We start from the raw sequence: 12,752 nt of genomic DNA, 5'->3' as shown, positions 1-12,752 counted from the left end.
AGCCGAATTCGCCAAACTCCTTAAAAACTCACCGCTTTTATTCAACCATTTAACAGCATTCGCCCTAAACCGTGACCGTCATTGGCCACATATAGTGTATTATATATTTCATGAAACCCTAAACCGTGACCGTCATTGACCCACATCTTCAAAATTTTTTAAATCAAAGCAGATCCATATTAGTCCTGGTGCATGAATTAATCAGAAATATGACCAAAAGCTAAAAATCAAGAACTGAAACAATTTTGCCCTAATTTGTGCTTACCTTGTGAGACCGAGCAGCGAAGCAAGTAGCAGCGCTGATTGCCGACGAATCAGCGGGGGGATTTTTCCAGCCAGGTCAACAGGTCTGCGATGAAAGTGTCTGGTTTACTCTAAATGAAGATGTAAAGTGGGTGAAAATAATTACCTTCAAACGGATATCATCATCGCCGCCGCCTGAAGACTCCATCGTCCTCTCTCTTTCGATTTCCTGGTCATGAATCGCCACCAGTTGGTTGGACGACAAATGATTCATTTACCTGCTATTATATTAGGGTTTTTTAGAATTCCATGTGAAATCCCAAAGTTAACTCTGAATATTGAAATGGATGGTTCAAATCACCGGTCGTAAATGTAGGCTCTTCTGGAATTCCATATTCCATGGATGAAATCCCTAAACTGGCCTTACAGCGTCTTAAAATTTTGGGCAGTACCCCCTCTAAAATGGTTGTATTCCTCTTGTACATCATGCTTCAAAACTTATACATATAGTAAAATTACAATCTTGTACATCACTTCTCCTTTTTATAGTATTATAGATTGTTGGTTTTCAATTTTCTTTTACTAATTCTAGATTATTAGTTATTTTGATTGATTTTGATATTGTAGCCAAATTTTCTATTTTATTATAGTTAATGCATTTTCGGTTACTACACTCCGTTATAAAAAGTTGAGTGAATTGCAAGAATTATTCTTTATCTTTATACCTATTTGCAAACGTTGTCCTTTATGTTTAAAATTGACGAGTTTTGTACTTTATGTTTTCAAATCATACACGTTTTGTCCTTTAGCCCTAACCCAATTAGATTTTTCTGTCAAATATGGTCATGTGCAATGCACATGAGGGTAAAATTGTCTTTTCACCCTATTCTTTAAAAATACATATAAAAAAATTATATATCATAACAAAACCCTCTTCTTCCCCAAATCTCCAACAGGTCTTCTTCCCCAAATCTCCAACAGATCCCACCATTCTCGTCCCCCAATCTTCCCCTTCAACACACACGTTATCACCTCAATTCCAGCTAATGACTTATCCTTTTTTAACAAACTGTTGGTTACCGGGATGAAAAACAGTGAAGTACCCGGATCAGAACTTGAGGCTGATGAGGTTCCGGCTTCAGTTGCGATGTATACTTCGGGGCTGCTTGTTGGAGTAACAACAGGCCCACGAATGGAATCGAGAGATGAGTTTTTGTCTTTTGTTTGTTTTTCAGATGATTAATTTGTTGAAGGCAGTGTGGACAATCGGCTTCACGGTTCTTCTTAGGTGATCCAACTAAATTTAGACGTAAAACTTTCGGCTGTGATTTTTTCATTACCACAATGTTGCATTGCAAGTCTTCCATACAGCGCTTTTGTTCATGTAACACCTCGAAATTTTGTGTCCAATGATGTGTTAACACGTGTCATTTGATTACACGTGGCATCCATAATAAATAAAGGACTAATTTTGACAAACCTTGAAAGTATGTAAATTCGAGGGTTATAAATGTCAACAAGGGTAAATATACTGTATAGTATCCCTAAATAATGCTTAAACCTTCAAACGATAAATTATAGATCGTACAAAAACAAAACGCGGAAGAAAGTGAGAGATTACAAACTACAGGGGTTAACTGTGTCAACATGTTTAATAATACCTCTGAGTGACCCTTTAACGTTCCAAAGACTTTGTAACGGTATTATACCCTCACTAAAATAATATATATGAATTTCGCGAAGTTTCGATATGAAACGAGAAAGTTACGATCGAATTCGTAGAAGAAGGGTTAAAAGCGTCAATAATGAAAGTTAAGGCTTTCTGAATAATTAATAAATAAACCGGGGACTTTATAATGCGGGTAAATAACACGAGGCCCCTATCGGTAAATAACCGAGGGCCAAACCGCAAAGTTACCCCTTCAAACCCGAAAGGTCAGGTAAATCATTACGAAAGATTTCGTTATTAATGGCCAGATTCTGTAATCATCACAAAAAGATTTAAAAATCCTGAAATCTTAACCTTAGGCGGCCCGCGTGAAGGTTAAGGATTAGTTGAGGCGGGCCGCGAGCCTCCTCTATTTCGCGTCTGTTATTTGAACTTTAGGCGACCCGCGTTAAAATGGCATGGAACTCCCATGCGGGCCGCGTAAAGTGCCCAGATGCAGAATATTGATGTTTTCTTGACTTTTGGAGTCTTGAACGATCAAAAACCAACAAATGGGGCATGGGCACCCTATGCTCAACCCATAACACTTAGGGGACACCTACCATCACCTCTGGTCTGATTGTAGTGCTTGTAATGATCAATGAGGCTTGGCATTGGCTATAAATAGCATGCCTTAAGTTCATAATATTCACACAACACAAAACTCACCTTTCTGATCATTCTAAAGGCTCCCAAGTGTTTCTTCTCTGCTCCATATTCAAGTACTAACTTCTGTAAGTTACCTTGATCATCCATAATTCAGTTTATGCTTAGTTTTTAGCTAAAAACCAAACCGTCGTAACTACGGTTTGACTTTACAATAAATCAGTAATGGTTCAGTCTTATGACGAATCAAAAGTGGCTATGAGTTGGTATTTACGTGGGTAATAAACCTCTAAAATGGTTCCCCCTGATCACCACTCTAACTATGTCAATTATCGAGTCAAACGTGCGGTTAAAAAGTCAACAGAAAGCTATTTTAGCGATTTATGCATAATCTGTAATGTATATGTTATGGAACCTGTTTTGACAATCATAAAACATGATAATAAGTATATAAACATGTTTGCGCTCGTTTGAATCGATCATTTGCTATATTGAACCGGTTCGGAGCCGAAAGTCGCAAAAGTTTGACTTTTGCTTTGACTTCAGTTCTGACCCGTTTTAGTGAGGTATAAATATACCTTAGGACTCTCTTAGGACCAGGTCACATGTTGGTATAAGCCTCTGTGGTCGGTTCATGAGTTATCCGAGTCTTTTGCGCAATTCCGTCATTCGCCTAAAAGTTGACCGTAACGGCCTTTTAAAATTAAAACGAGTATTTCGGACACGTGAACGGACCAAAACCTTGCTTATTAAATTATAAGCATGTCCCTAAAGTTTCACGTCAATCCGAGGCCTAGAATGAGAGTTATGCTAAAAGGCGCACTTTTAAGAAAGTTTTGTAATTACCGGCGCCATTAGCATAACGCTCATCTAACCCAAGTTTTCGGCACCAAAACTTTTACCCACTGTGGTAAAATAATATTTTGGGAATTTTAAAGATTTTTAATAATTTTTACCTTGCTCATAACCTGCGGTTATGGCTACGGTTCGGTAAATACCGAATATGCCCTTTTTGGCCAAAACGGGAGTTCTACAAGGTCTTTTGACCCGATTCCAGTTGCTACTGGTTTTAAATAATAAATAAAGTATTTTAAGCTTTATAAGCTGTTCGGGAAACTCAGATTTCCTGTAGAACTCGAAAATCCCTTTTAAAGTCTTTAAAATGACCGAAAAGCCCCTACGGGGCATAATCTTAACTTAAACTCGTTACGGGCATTACGGAAGGTATCCTACTGATACCAAAATACTTTTAAGGCATATTGACTTGGGAAATAAGCGTACGACTCTTATGGTAAACCGTTTCGCCTATTTGCGCACACGGTACGACTCATGGAACTAGTTTTCGTGCAATAGCCGATATGGGTCAAACTATATTATTTGAACCCCAAATTCCAGAGTATGAACTATAAACCCATATAAAACAAGTCTCTGAACTTGTTGGGTCCAAATCATACTCCATTCTCGGTTTTCGCCTTTTCGTGCGAATTAACCATATCTATATATCGGAATCAACCGGTTTAAGCTACGGCTAATACAAGGACCGTTAGGATTCTAAGAGGTTAATTAAAACCTTCGTTCCAGATTAGGAGCCCCAGTAAAAGCTATCGGTGACTTGATCTAAATTAAGGATTAATACTTGCAAAGGTAAATACTTTAACTTATTTCCCCTATATGGGCTTGGGTTACGGTATATTAATACCGCTTGATTGAGCATTATATAATTCCATCGCTTAGGTGGTTAATTGATTAAATATGATCGGCTCATTTAAACAGTTTTGTTGCTTATAAGCCTTTGGGGGGTTTAATGACCGTTGTCCCGGATATCCTCGGCATCATTTTACGAAATGGCCACGACCATCGACATCCCGGTGTAGGCGTACACCCGGTATAAAGTGTCGACATTAAAACTAAAAGACGTAGCCGTTGGTTTTTGTACTACGGTTTTACGCAAACGTGGTGTGTCTATAAATCTTTAACCCGGCACGACCCGGGCTACTGAACGCATAAAAGAACATGTAAAACGTTCACAAGATCATTATGAATTTTCCCAAGTTATAAAAGAGTTTGTGCCTTGTGCATTCAAATCAATTTTAATAAACATTTTCAAATGTGTCAGTTGAATGTATTTACCAGTGTAAACTGACGTATTTTCCCCAAAAAGATTAAGTGCAGGTACCTAAACGTAATTGGCTGGTATTAGCTCCCTAGCGTCGGGATAAGCCTCGCAAGCTTGATTGCAGTATCTAATGGAACAATACTTTACCTTTATTTACGATCCACTGTGGATATATTCAACCCTGTAATACATTTTGATATTACGATCAGAGGTTGAAATTTATATATTTATCTTATGCTTCCGCTGTGCATTATATAATTGTGTGGTTTGACTATATTGTTGCCAACATCGTCACGGTAATCCCCCACCGGGCCCACCGGTGAGACACGTGGAAAATCGGGGTGTGACAGTTCATGTTTAAGCTTCCTACAAAAGTTGAATTTTGCTCAATGAAAGATATTTTAATTTAAAAATTAAAGAAAAAATGAAAAATAATAAATTTAATTGAAGATACTTATCCAATACAACCCAGCTAGCTTGAATTCTCTTAGCCTCTGCAGCTACGGCTCCACATGGCGATCCAGAAACGATTTTAATCTTCACATTTATCTGCAATATAATCAGCACAACGAGGTTTACATTACTAACCGAAAAGATAACTAAACATCAAGAAATAAGTAAGTCCCTAAATCAATTGAGGTGATAACGTGTGTTAAAGGGGAAGTTTGGGGGAGGAGAATGGTGGGATCTGTTGGAGATTTGGGGAAGAAGAGGGTTTTGTTATGATATATAATCTATACTATATTATAATGCATGAGGCAAGGGCATTTTAAGATACCCAAAAAATAAGAAATTCCCCCCCCCCCTTTATTTATAAAAAGACCCCTAAAATGAGGGTAGTTTGGTCTTTTAAACATTATTTATTTTTTAGCCGCTAAACTTATTACACTTAAATCCCTGAGTTTTGACAAAATTATAGATAATTAGTTACAATTTTCCCCCTCCACAACAAACTTATAATTCTTTTACGTATTCTTATCATATCTTATAAACTACAATGTTTAAAAAAATCCAAAGATAGAATAACGACCTACAGATTTTTGTCGATGTTTTGGTAGTTCTCTTGTTCAGTGTCGAAGCACAGATTAAAAGGTACAAGTAGATGATACTTTAGTGTACAAGTGATTAAAATATACAAGTAGACGATTGATTAGTTACACTTTTCCCTCCTCTCCTACAAAATTATAATTATTTTAAGTATTTCTATCTTATATTTTAAACTATAAAGTTTTAAATACATCCGAAGGTACCTGACGACTTGCTAATTTTTGTCGACGTTTTAATGTTTGTTTTAGTTAATATCGATGTATGGATTAAAATGTACAAGTAATGCCTTAGTGTACACAAGTTACAACTACTAAAGCATAAATCTCAAAATGGTTTGAAGCTGGGCGGAAAGTGCGGTGAGTACCAAGGTTTTTTAAATTTGAAACATACTAAAGGATGAACCTCAAAACGGTTTGAAACTGGGCGACAAGTGTGGAGAGTACCAAGCTTTTTTAAATTTGAAACACACAACTTTGAAACCCTAATCCCATTTCATAAGTCACACGCAACTTTCTCTCCCTTCGTTTTTCTCTCCCTCTGTTCTCCCTCTCAAATTCCTTCTACAGATCTTAAGATTTCATAAAATTTCATCACCAAAAGCCTAAACTGAAAATTACGTATGAAATAGAAATCTTAATAGCAGAAACTCACTATTTACAAAAGGAATTAGGGGTTTTGAAACGTAGCTCCGTAGAAGAAAAGAGAAGCTCCGGTGTGAGCGAGGAAGGCAAAGGATCCTAAAAACCGAAATGCCCAGCAAGCGCGTTCTTCGTTTTCATGTATGTGACGTCATATCTCCGTTTTTGTTAGATATGTAATTAATTGTGTGGTGTATAATCATGATTTCAATTTGTTATTAATCTGTGAGAATTGTGATCGTAACAGGGAGAAGGTGGCGGCGGCTGAGTTTGATTGATCACCACTAGGGTTTGCTGGTTTATTGTATCCTTTTGATGTATTTATCAAATAACTGAATTTATGTTTCTTGTATACTATTAATGCAGAGAATTGTTGATTGGCTTGCTGCAAGCTTCAATAAAGACCGAGGGGATTTATCTACTAGAAGGCTAAGATGGAGCTTTCAACTTTGAAAGAAGCTAATATTAGGTACACGGGTCAATTGGGAATTCATGATTGCTATATCACAAATCCGAAGTCTTCATCTTTGCTAAAATGGAAGTGATAGATACTTTGTATGCTATACTTTCAGTGCTTGTAGGGCTGGGGATTCTAGGGGGCTTGCCTTTGTTAGGTGAGTACTGAATTTATATTTGTTTCAGCAATATGCATTGTGATCCAAAGCCATATGTGTTTATGTTTTAGTGTTTTTTTTCAGGAGGAGTTGTTGATGGCAGAGAGATAATGGTTTCGTTTGCTAAATACGAATCTAATGCTGAAAGAATATAGTCATGCTATCAATTTCTTGGTACACTTTTATTGTCTTATTCATTCGACGATTTGTGCTTTGAGCGTATAATCTATATTTCATTCTATCATATTGTTTGCTTTAAACTATTATGGGTCTGTATTTTTTTTCAATCTTTGTTTGATTTTAGTCACAATGAAAGGCTACTAGAGACGGTAGAAAAGTTGAAGGGGAGATCAAGGAGCAGAAATCCTAGACCAAGGTAAAGGTTCTTCTTCCAAAATATACCTGTTTGATTGGCATTAAATTGTCGTAGCTCTTTTATTCGAGTCATTTTGATAGGCAAGTTGTCTGTATCGTTTCTAGAGCAATTTAAAAGTATCTGTCAGTTGCTTATTTATAGCTTTTGCCTGCTGATCTGTAGGTCCGGGTTTCAGGACCGAAACCGTGATTTTCATGATTATGTTCAAGATGGGAAGAGATTAGAGATGATAAACAAACAAACTTTGTATTAATCCGGTAGTAAAACATTACAAGTCGGCCCGATTACATGATAACCGAACTAATACCAAAGAAGTATACATCCGGGGAGAAACCAAGTGGTGATTTCTCCCGGTGAGGTCTCAAACCTCCTCTAACTCTCTTGTGTTGCAAATGGCAAGGGTTTTCTATTTATAGTCACACCCCTTGTCTTGCAAACACACACGGTCAACCGAATAACCCTCTCGTTTGACCACTTCAAACGAGCGGGTCTATACACGTTCGATAGACCGTTTCACTAACTATTACAAATTCAACATAAAATAAAATTAATCTATTCGACAAGCATCGGACACAAAATCTGCATCAACAAATTCCCCCTTGTCCGTTGCTGTCGAATGCTGAAAATGCAACTGCAATCGATCTTCAGTCAAGTATTCATCTTCTCTGTGTTAACAAATTCCCCCTTGACCGATGATCCAGGTAAGTAGTATCTTGATGCTCCTTGTATAATATTTCCCCCTCAAAGTACGCGTATCCGTGTTGGGTGTTGTGCAATTTCCTCAAAAGGCTCAATTGACCGATCTTCCGCTGATCTTCCAATACTCCAACCGGCATTTGATAAGGGTTCCATTCTTTAAAAACTGCATCAAGTCTTGATCTTCAAGCATACTACATTGATAGAGATTTCTGGTGAACTGTCTTCTGTAAACCGTCTTTGTGGAATCGACCAAGTAATGCACTTTAATCTTCAGCATCAACACTCAGGAAAGTCAGCTAGACCAAGTGTATCCCTTGCAAGCTCAACCAAATGGCACGCTTAGTTGAACTACATCCAAATCTCATTGTCTCGCCTTTGTGAAGTTGACCACGTAATGCACCACGAATCTTCAGCATCAGTACTCAGGAAGTCAGCTTGACCAAGTACATCGTTTGCAAACTCAACGAATTGAGTTACCCCCAGATCCCTGTAAAATCCCAAAGAAACATCAAACCCAAAACCGAATCCTGCAGGTCTTCAGCCTTGAACTATCAACTTCCATAAAGATTCCCCCAGGTCTTCAGTAAACAGCGCTTTGAAACGACTGTCGACTTTAGATACCTGTATGTTTCCGTGCAAAACTCTTCACGCTGGCTGGAGAATTAATTAAAATCCTCAAATATGTGTCTGTGCAAAACATTCCACGCAGAACCGTCTGTATCACCAGAAAATCACAAACTCTACCACCTGTGATTGCGTTTAGAAATTTACCGAAGAAATTCAACATATGAAAATTTTTATCCCCCCATTTCTTTGGTAAAATCTCTAAACCTTAACAGATTCTTTCCACTTCAAAGAAACTGTCGTCAATTTCACATAACAAATTCTCTCCACTGAGTAGAATTTATCTTCAAATGTTCACCAATTCCCTCCACTGAGCGGAACTGTCATCAATCTTCATTGAATGTTCTCGGTTCCGAAAAATCACGAACATGACTTTCTTCTTTGCATATTCTAGTTGAATAAAAACGTCCCCTGGTACCCCGTAGGATCTGACTTGTATCCCCCCAAAGAATTTGTGAACTCGTTAGGACCGGTATTGACATTCTAGGTTCATTCATTCGTTACCAAATGCGAGAATATGACAATAAACAAAAAGATTTCTTCGTTGCATATTCTAGTTGATAAAGAAATTTCGCCTAGTACCCCGTAGGATCCGACTTGTATCCCTCCAAAGACTTTGTGAACTCGTTAGGACCGGTATAGACGTTCCAGGTTCATACGTTCGTTTTCAAATGCGAGAATATGACAATAAACAAAATGCTTTCGAACATTTCCGAATAACCGGTAACAATCATAAATATTGACGTGCGGAAGTGAACATACCGTGTAGTTTTTGGCCCATAATAGTCGCGTCACCATTTTTGCCATTTGCATCGGTAACCGTGACTACCCCACATTTTTCACAAATCAAGTTTTCATCATCTCTTGTTTTCATCATGCCGCATCATCCCGCGCGCTCCCAAAACCCATACGAATTTTGACCTTGACATGTAGAAGCGCGGTACAAATAAATTTTGCGAACACCCGATCCCACTTTGCAACTCACGAATAATCAGGTCCAAGAAAAATGCCCAATACACTTAAAAGTTATTACAACTGTGTAATGGATCCATTATCATAGTCCAATGAACCAGCTCAACAAACCACTTCAAGTGACCCAACATCAAGGCCCAAACCACTTCACGTCGGGTTCACCAGAACTGAAGAGGTCAAAGCCACTTTGCATTATCTCCACTTTTCCTTGGAGTTTTGTGGCCCCCCAAAAAAAAATCTAATTGCTTCCCAAAATCAGATCACGACAAGAACATGTTATACATTCCAATTTTGGGCCCCTTATGCAACCTGGAAGGAAATAACATCAGTTTGGGCCCCTTATGCAATCTAGAAGGAAATAACGTCAGTTTGGGCCCCTTATGCAAACCTAAGCCCACAAACAAACAACATCATTTTCCACCATCAAAGAACAGCCGACAACATCAACATCTACCCTCATTCTTGTCATCCTCCACTGCGATACAAGATCAGACAACCACCATTCTCTTCTAAATTTCTTCGATACACAGATCAAAAACTTGAAGCCAACCTCCATTAACCGAAACAATAATCCCAAGAAAAAAAATGCAGCCGCTATTCTTCATGTCAGTGAACAACAGCAACAGTTCTTTCTCTCTCTCTTCGAAACATCACAACTGGATCCTTCGAACCATCTATATCTTTCGAAGTTGTTGTCTTTCGGAAAAGAATAGTTGATCTTTCGAAGTTGTGAGGAGGTTAAAGTTGATCCTTCGAAATTTGTTGAGATGACCCTTCAAAACAAAACAAAGCTGATCTGTCGAAGTTGTTTAGGAATAAATGTCATCCTTCGAGGTTGTTAAGTGATAAAGGTGATCCTTCGAGGAACTGCTTTGATCCTTCGAGGCTGTTGAGATGACCTTCCGAAATCAGTTTAATCTTTCGAGTATACTTTTACATCTTTCGAAACATGAAGGCACCAAGAACATCAAGAACACAGGAGGCTGTGTAAATCTGCAGATTGATGAAAACACTTTGTAGATATTTTTTGATGATGATAACTTGAGTACTTAGGTGAAAAACATAAAACCCAACACTCGTTTCAGCACAGATCTGAATATTCGGGTCCAGATCTGAGTTTTTCTTGATTTTCACCATTTTTACATCTTGAACTAAAAGCACAAAAATCACAGATCTAGAGCACATGTGACTTAGTAAACGGTTAGTTTTACTAAATCGGGCACCATGGCTCTGATACCAATTGTAGGTCCGGGTTTCAGGACCGAAACCGTGATTTTCATGATTATGTTCAAGATGGGAAGAGATTAGAGATGATAAACAAACAAACTTTGTATTAATCCGGTAGTAAAACATTACAAGTCGGCCCGATTACATGATAACCGAACTAATACCAAAGAAGTATACATCCGGGGAGAAACCAAGTGGTGATTTCTCCCGGTGAGGTCTCAAACCTCCTCTAACTCTCTTGTGTTGCAAATGGCAAGGGTTTTCTATTTATAGTCACACCCCTTGTCTTGCAAACACACACGGTCAACCGAATAACCCTCTCGTTTGACCACTTCAAACGAGCGGGTCTATACACGTTCGATAGACCGTTTCACTAACTATTACAAATTCAGCATAAAATAAAATTAATCTATTCGACAAGCATCGGACACAAAATCTGCATCAACATGATCGAGGCTTTAAGATCTAGCCAGTGAATACATTAAAGATGTGTTGGTTTTCTAGGAGATTTTCTTCAAAGTTGTATGTGTTGAAACTTCACCTTGTCTTTTAAATGTTTTAATTGGGTTTCTTAATTGTTATTGAACTTATATGGTTCTACTCTTAAAGTATCACCTCTATTAAGTTTTGAATAACATTATTTTCATAATCATTTTGCTAAATGCTTTATAAAAATCATAAAATGAGTCAAATGACAATTTTCAAGGTCAGGTGTTCTTAAATTGTTTATTGTGTTAATGATAAATAGTTGTTTATTTGCAGCGAAGCATGTCGAGTGTGATTTTTATACTGAAGCTGAAGACAATTATATTGCGATGGAGGCATTATCCGAGGTTACATAAGCACTTCCGTAATTCCTATTGTTTTCTGTTTTTTTTACAAATAATGAAAAGTAAACAACTTAAGCATAACCTTTTGTACTAGATTTAATATATTTAGTTTAGAGTAAATTACGATTTTGGCCCATGTGGTTATATCACTTTTACCCTTTTAGCCCAAAAAAGGAATCTTTTAACAATTTTAACCACTGAGCCCCAACGTCTTTTTTTTAACCCTTTTGGCCCCTAACACTAACCTCATCCATTTACTTTTAGGGGCCAAAAGAGTTAGAAAAAAAATGTTGGGCCCAAAAGGGTTAGAAAAAAAGACGTTGGGGGCTCAGATGTTAAAAGATTCCTTTTGGGCTAAAAGGGTAAAAGTGATATAACCATAGGGGCCAAAATCGTAATTTACTCTTTAGTTTATGTTGGGTTTATAATGTGCTTGCAAAGGTGAAAGGAATACCTTGAGTCTTGCTGAAACTATACTTGGTTACCACCTGGTTGGTTTACTTTGCTATTAATTAAGTTTTTCTTGGATCTTGATGATCTTAAAAGGGGAGAGGAATGAGAAAAGTTGAGAAAATGCCAGTTTATTTCAGTTTTTCATATTTGAACTTTTGGTTTTAATTTTAAGGGCTTTGACCATTGTTGATACAACAAATAATAGACCAAGGGTTGCAGCAGGGGTGGTTAGGCAAAAGGGTTAAAGGGTTTAACCTTGCCTAACGCAGGTCGTGGGGTCCCCCACGTTTGCAAGACGTGGAAGGAGGTTCACTGGTTTATTTTTATTGTTTGCTGAGGATCCTTCTCTGAAGTGCGTTCAGATTCGGATGTAGAAACAAATAGAATATGTGTGTGTTGGACGTGAAAGGGAGTAGCTTGCATGAAGCAAGTACACGATGTGAATGACCAGAGTTTAAGGAAACAAGTCTTGTCCGGAATGTCCCAACTCAGTAAACGAAGTGTCAATTATATAGGAGAAGACATCTCCCAAAGAGGCATTCATTTGACTAGTGACCTAGCTTGCAGCGAGGGGCTTGCCCTTTCGAGGGTTGAAGCCT

The sequence above is a fragment of the Helianthus annuus genome, chromosome 13 (assembly GCF_002127325.2).
Source record: "Helianthus annuus cultivar XRQ/B chromosome 13, HanXRQr2.0-SUNRISE, whole genome shotgun sequence".
NCBI classification, from domain to species: domain Eukaryota; kingdom Viridiplantae; phylum Streptophyta; class Magnoliopsida; order Asterales; family Asteraceae; genus Helianthus; species Helianthus annuus.
This window is presented reverse-complemented; position numbering follows the sequence as displayed.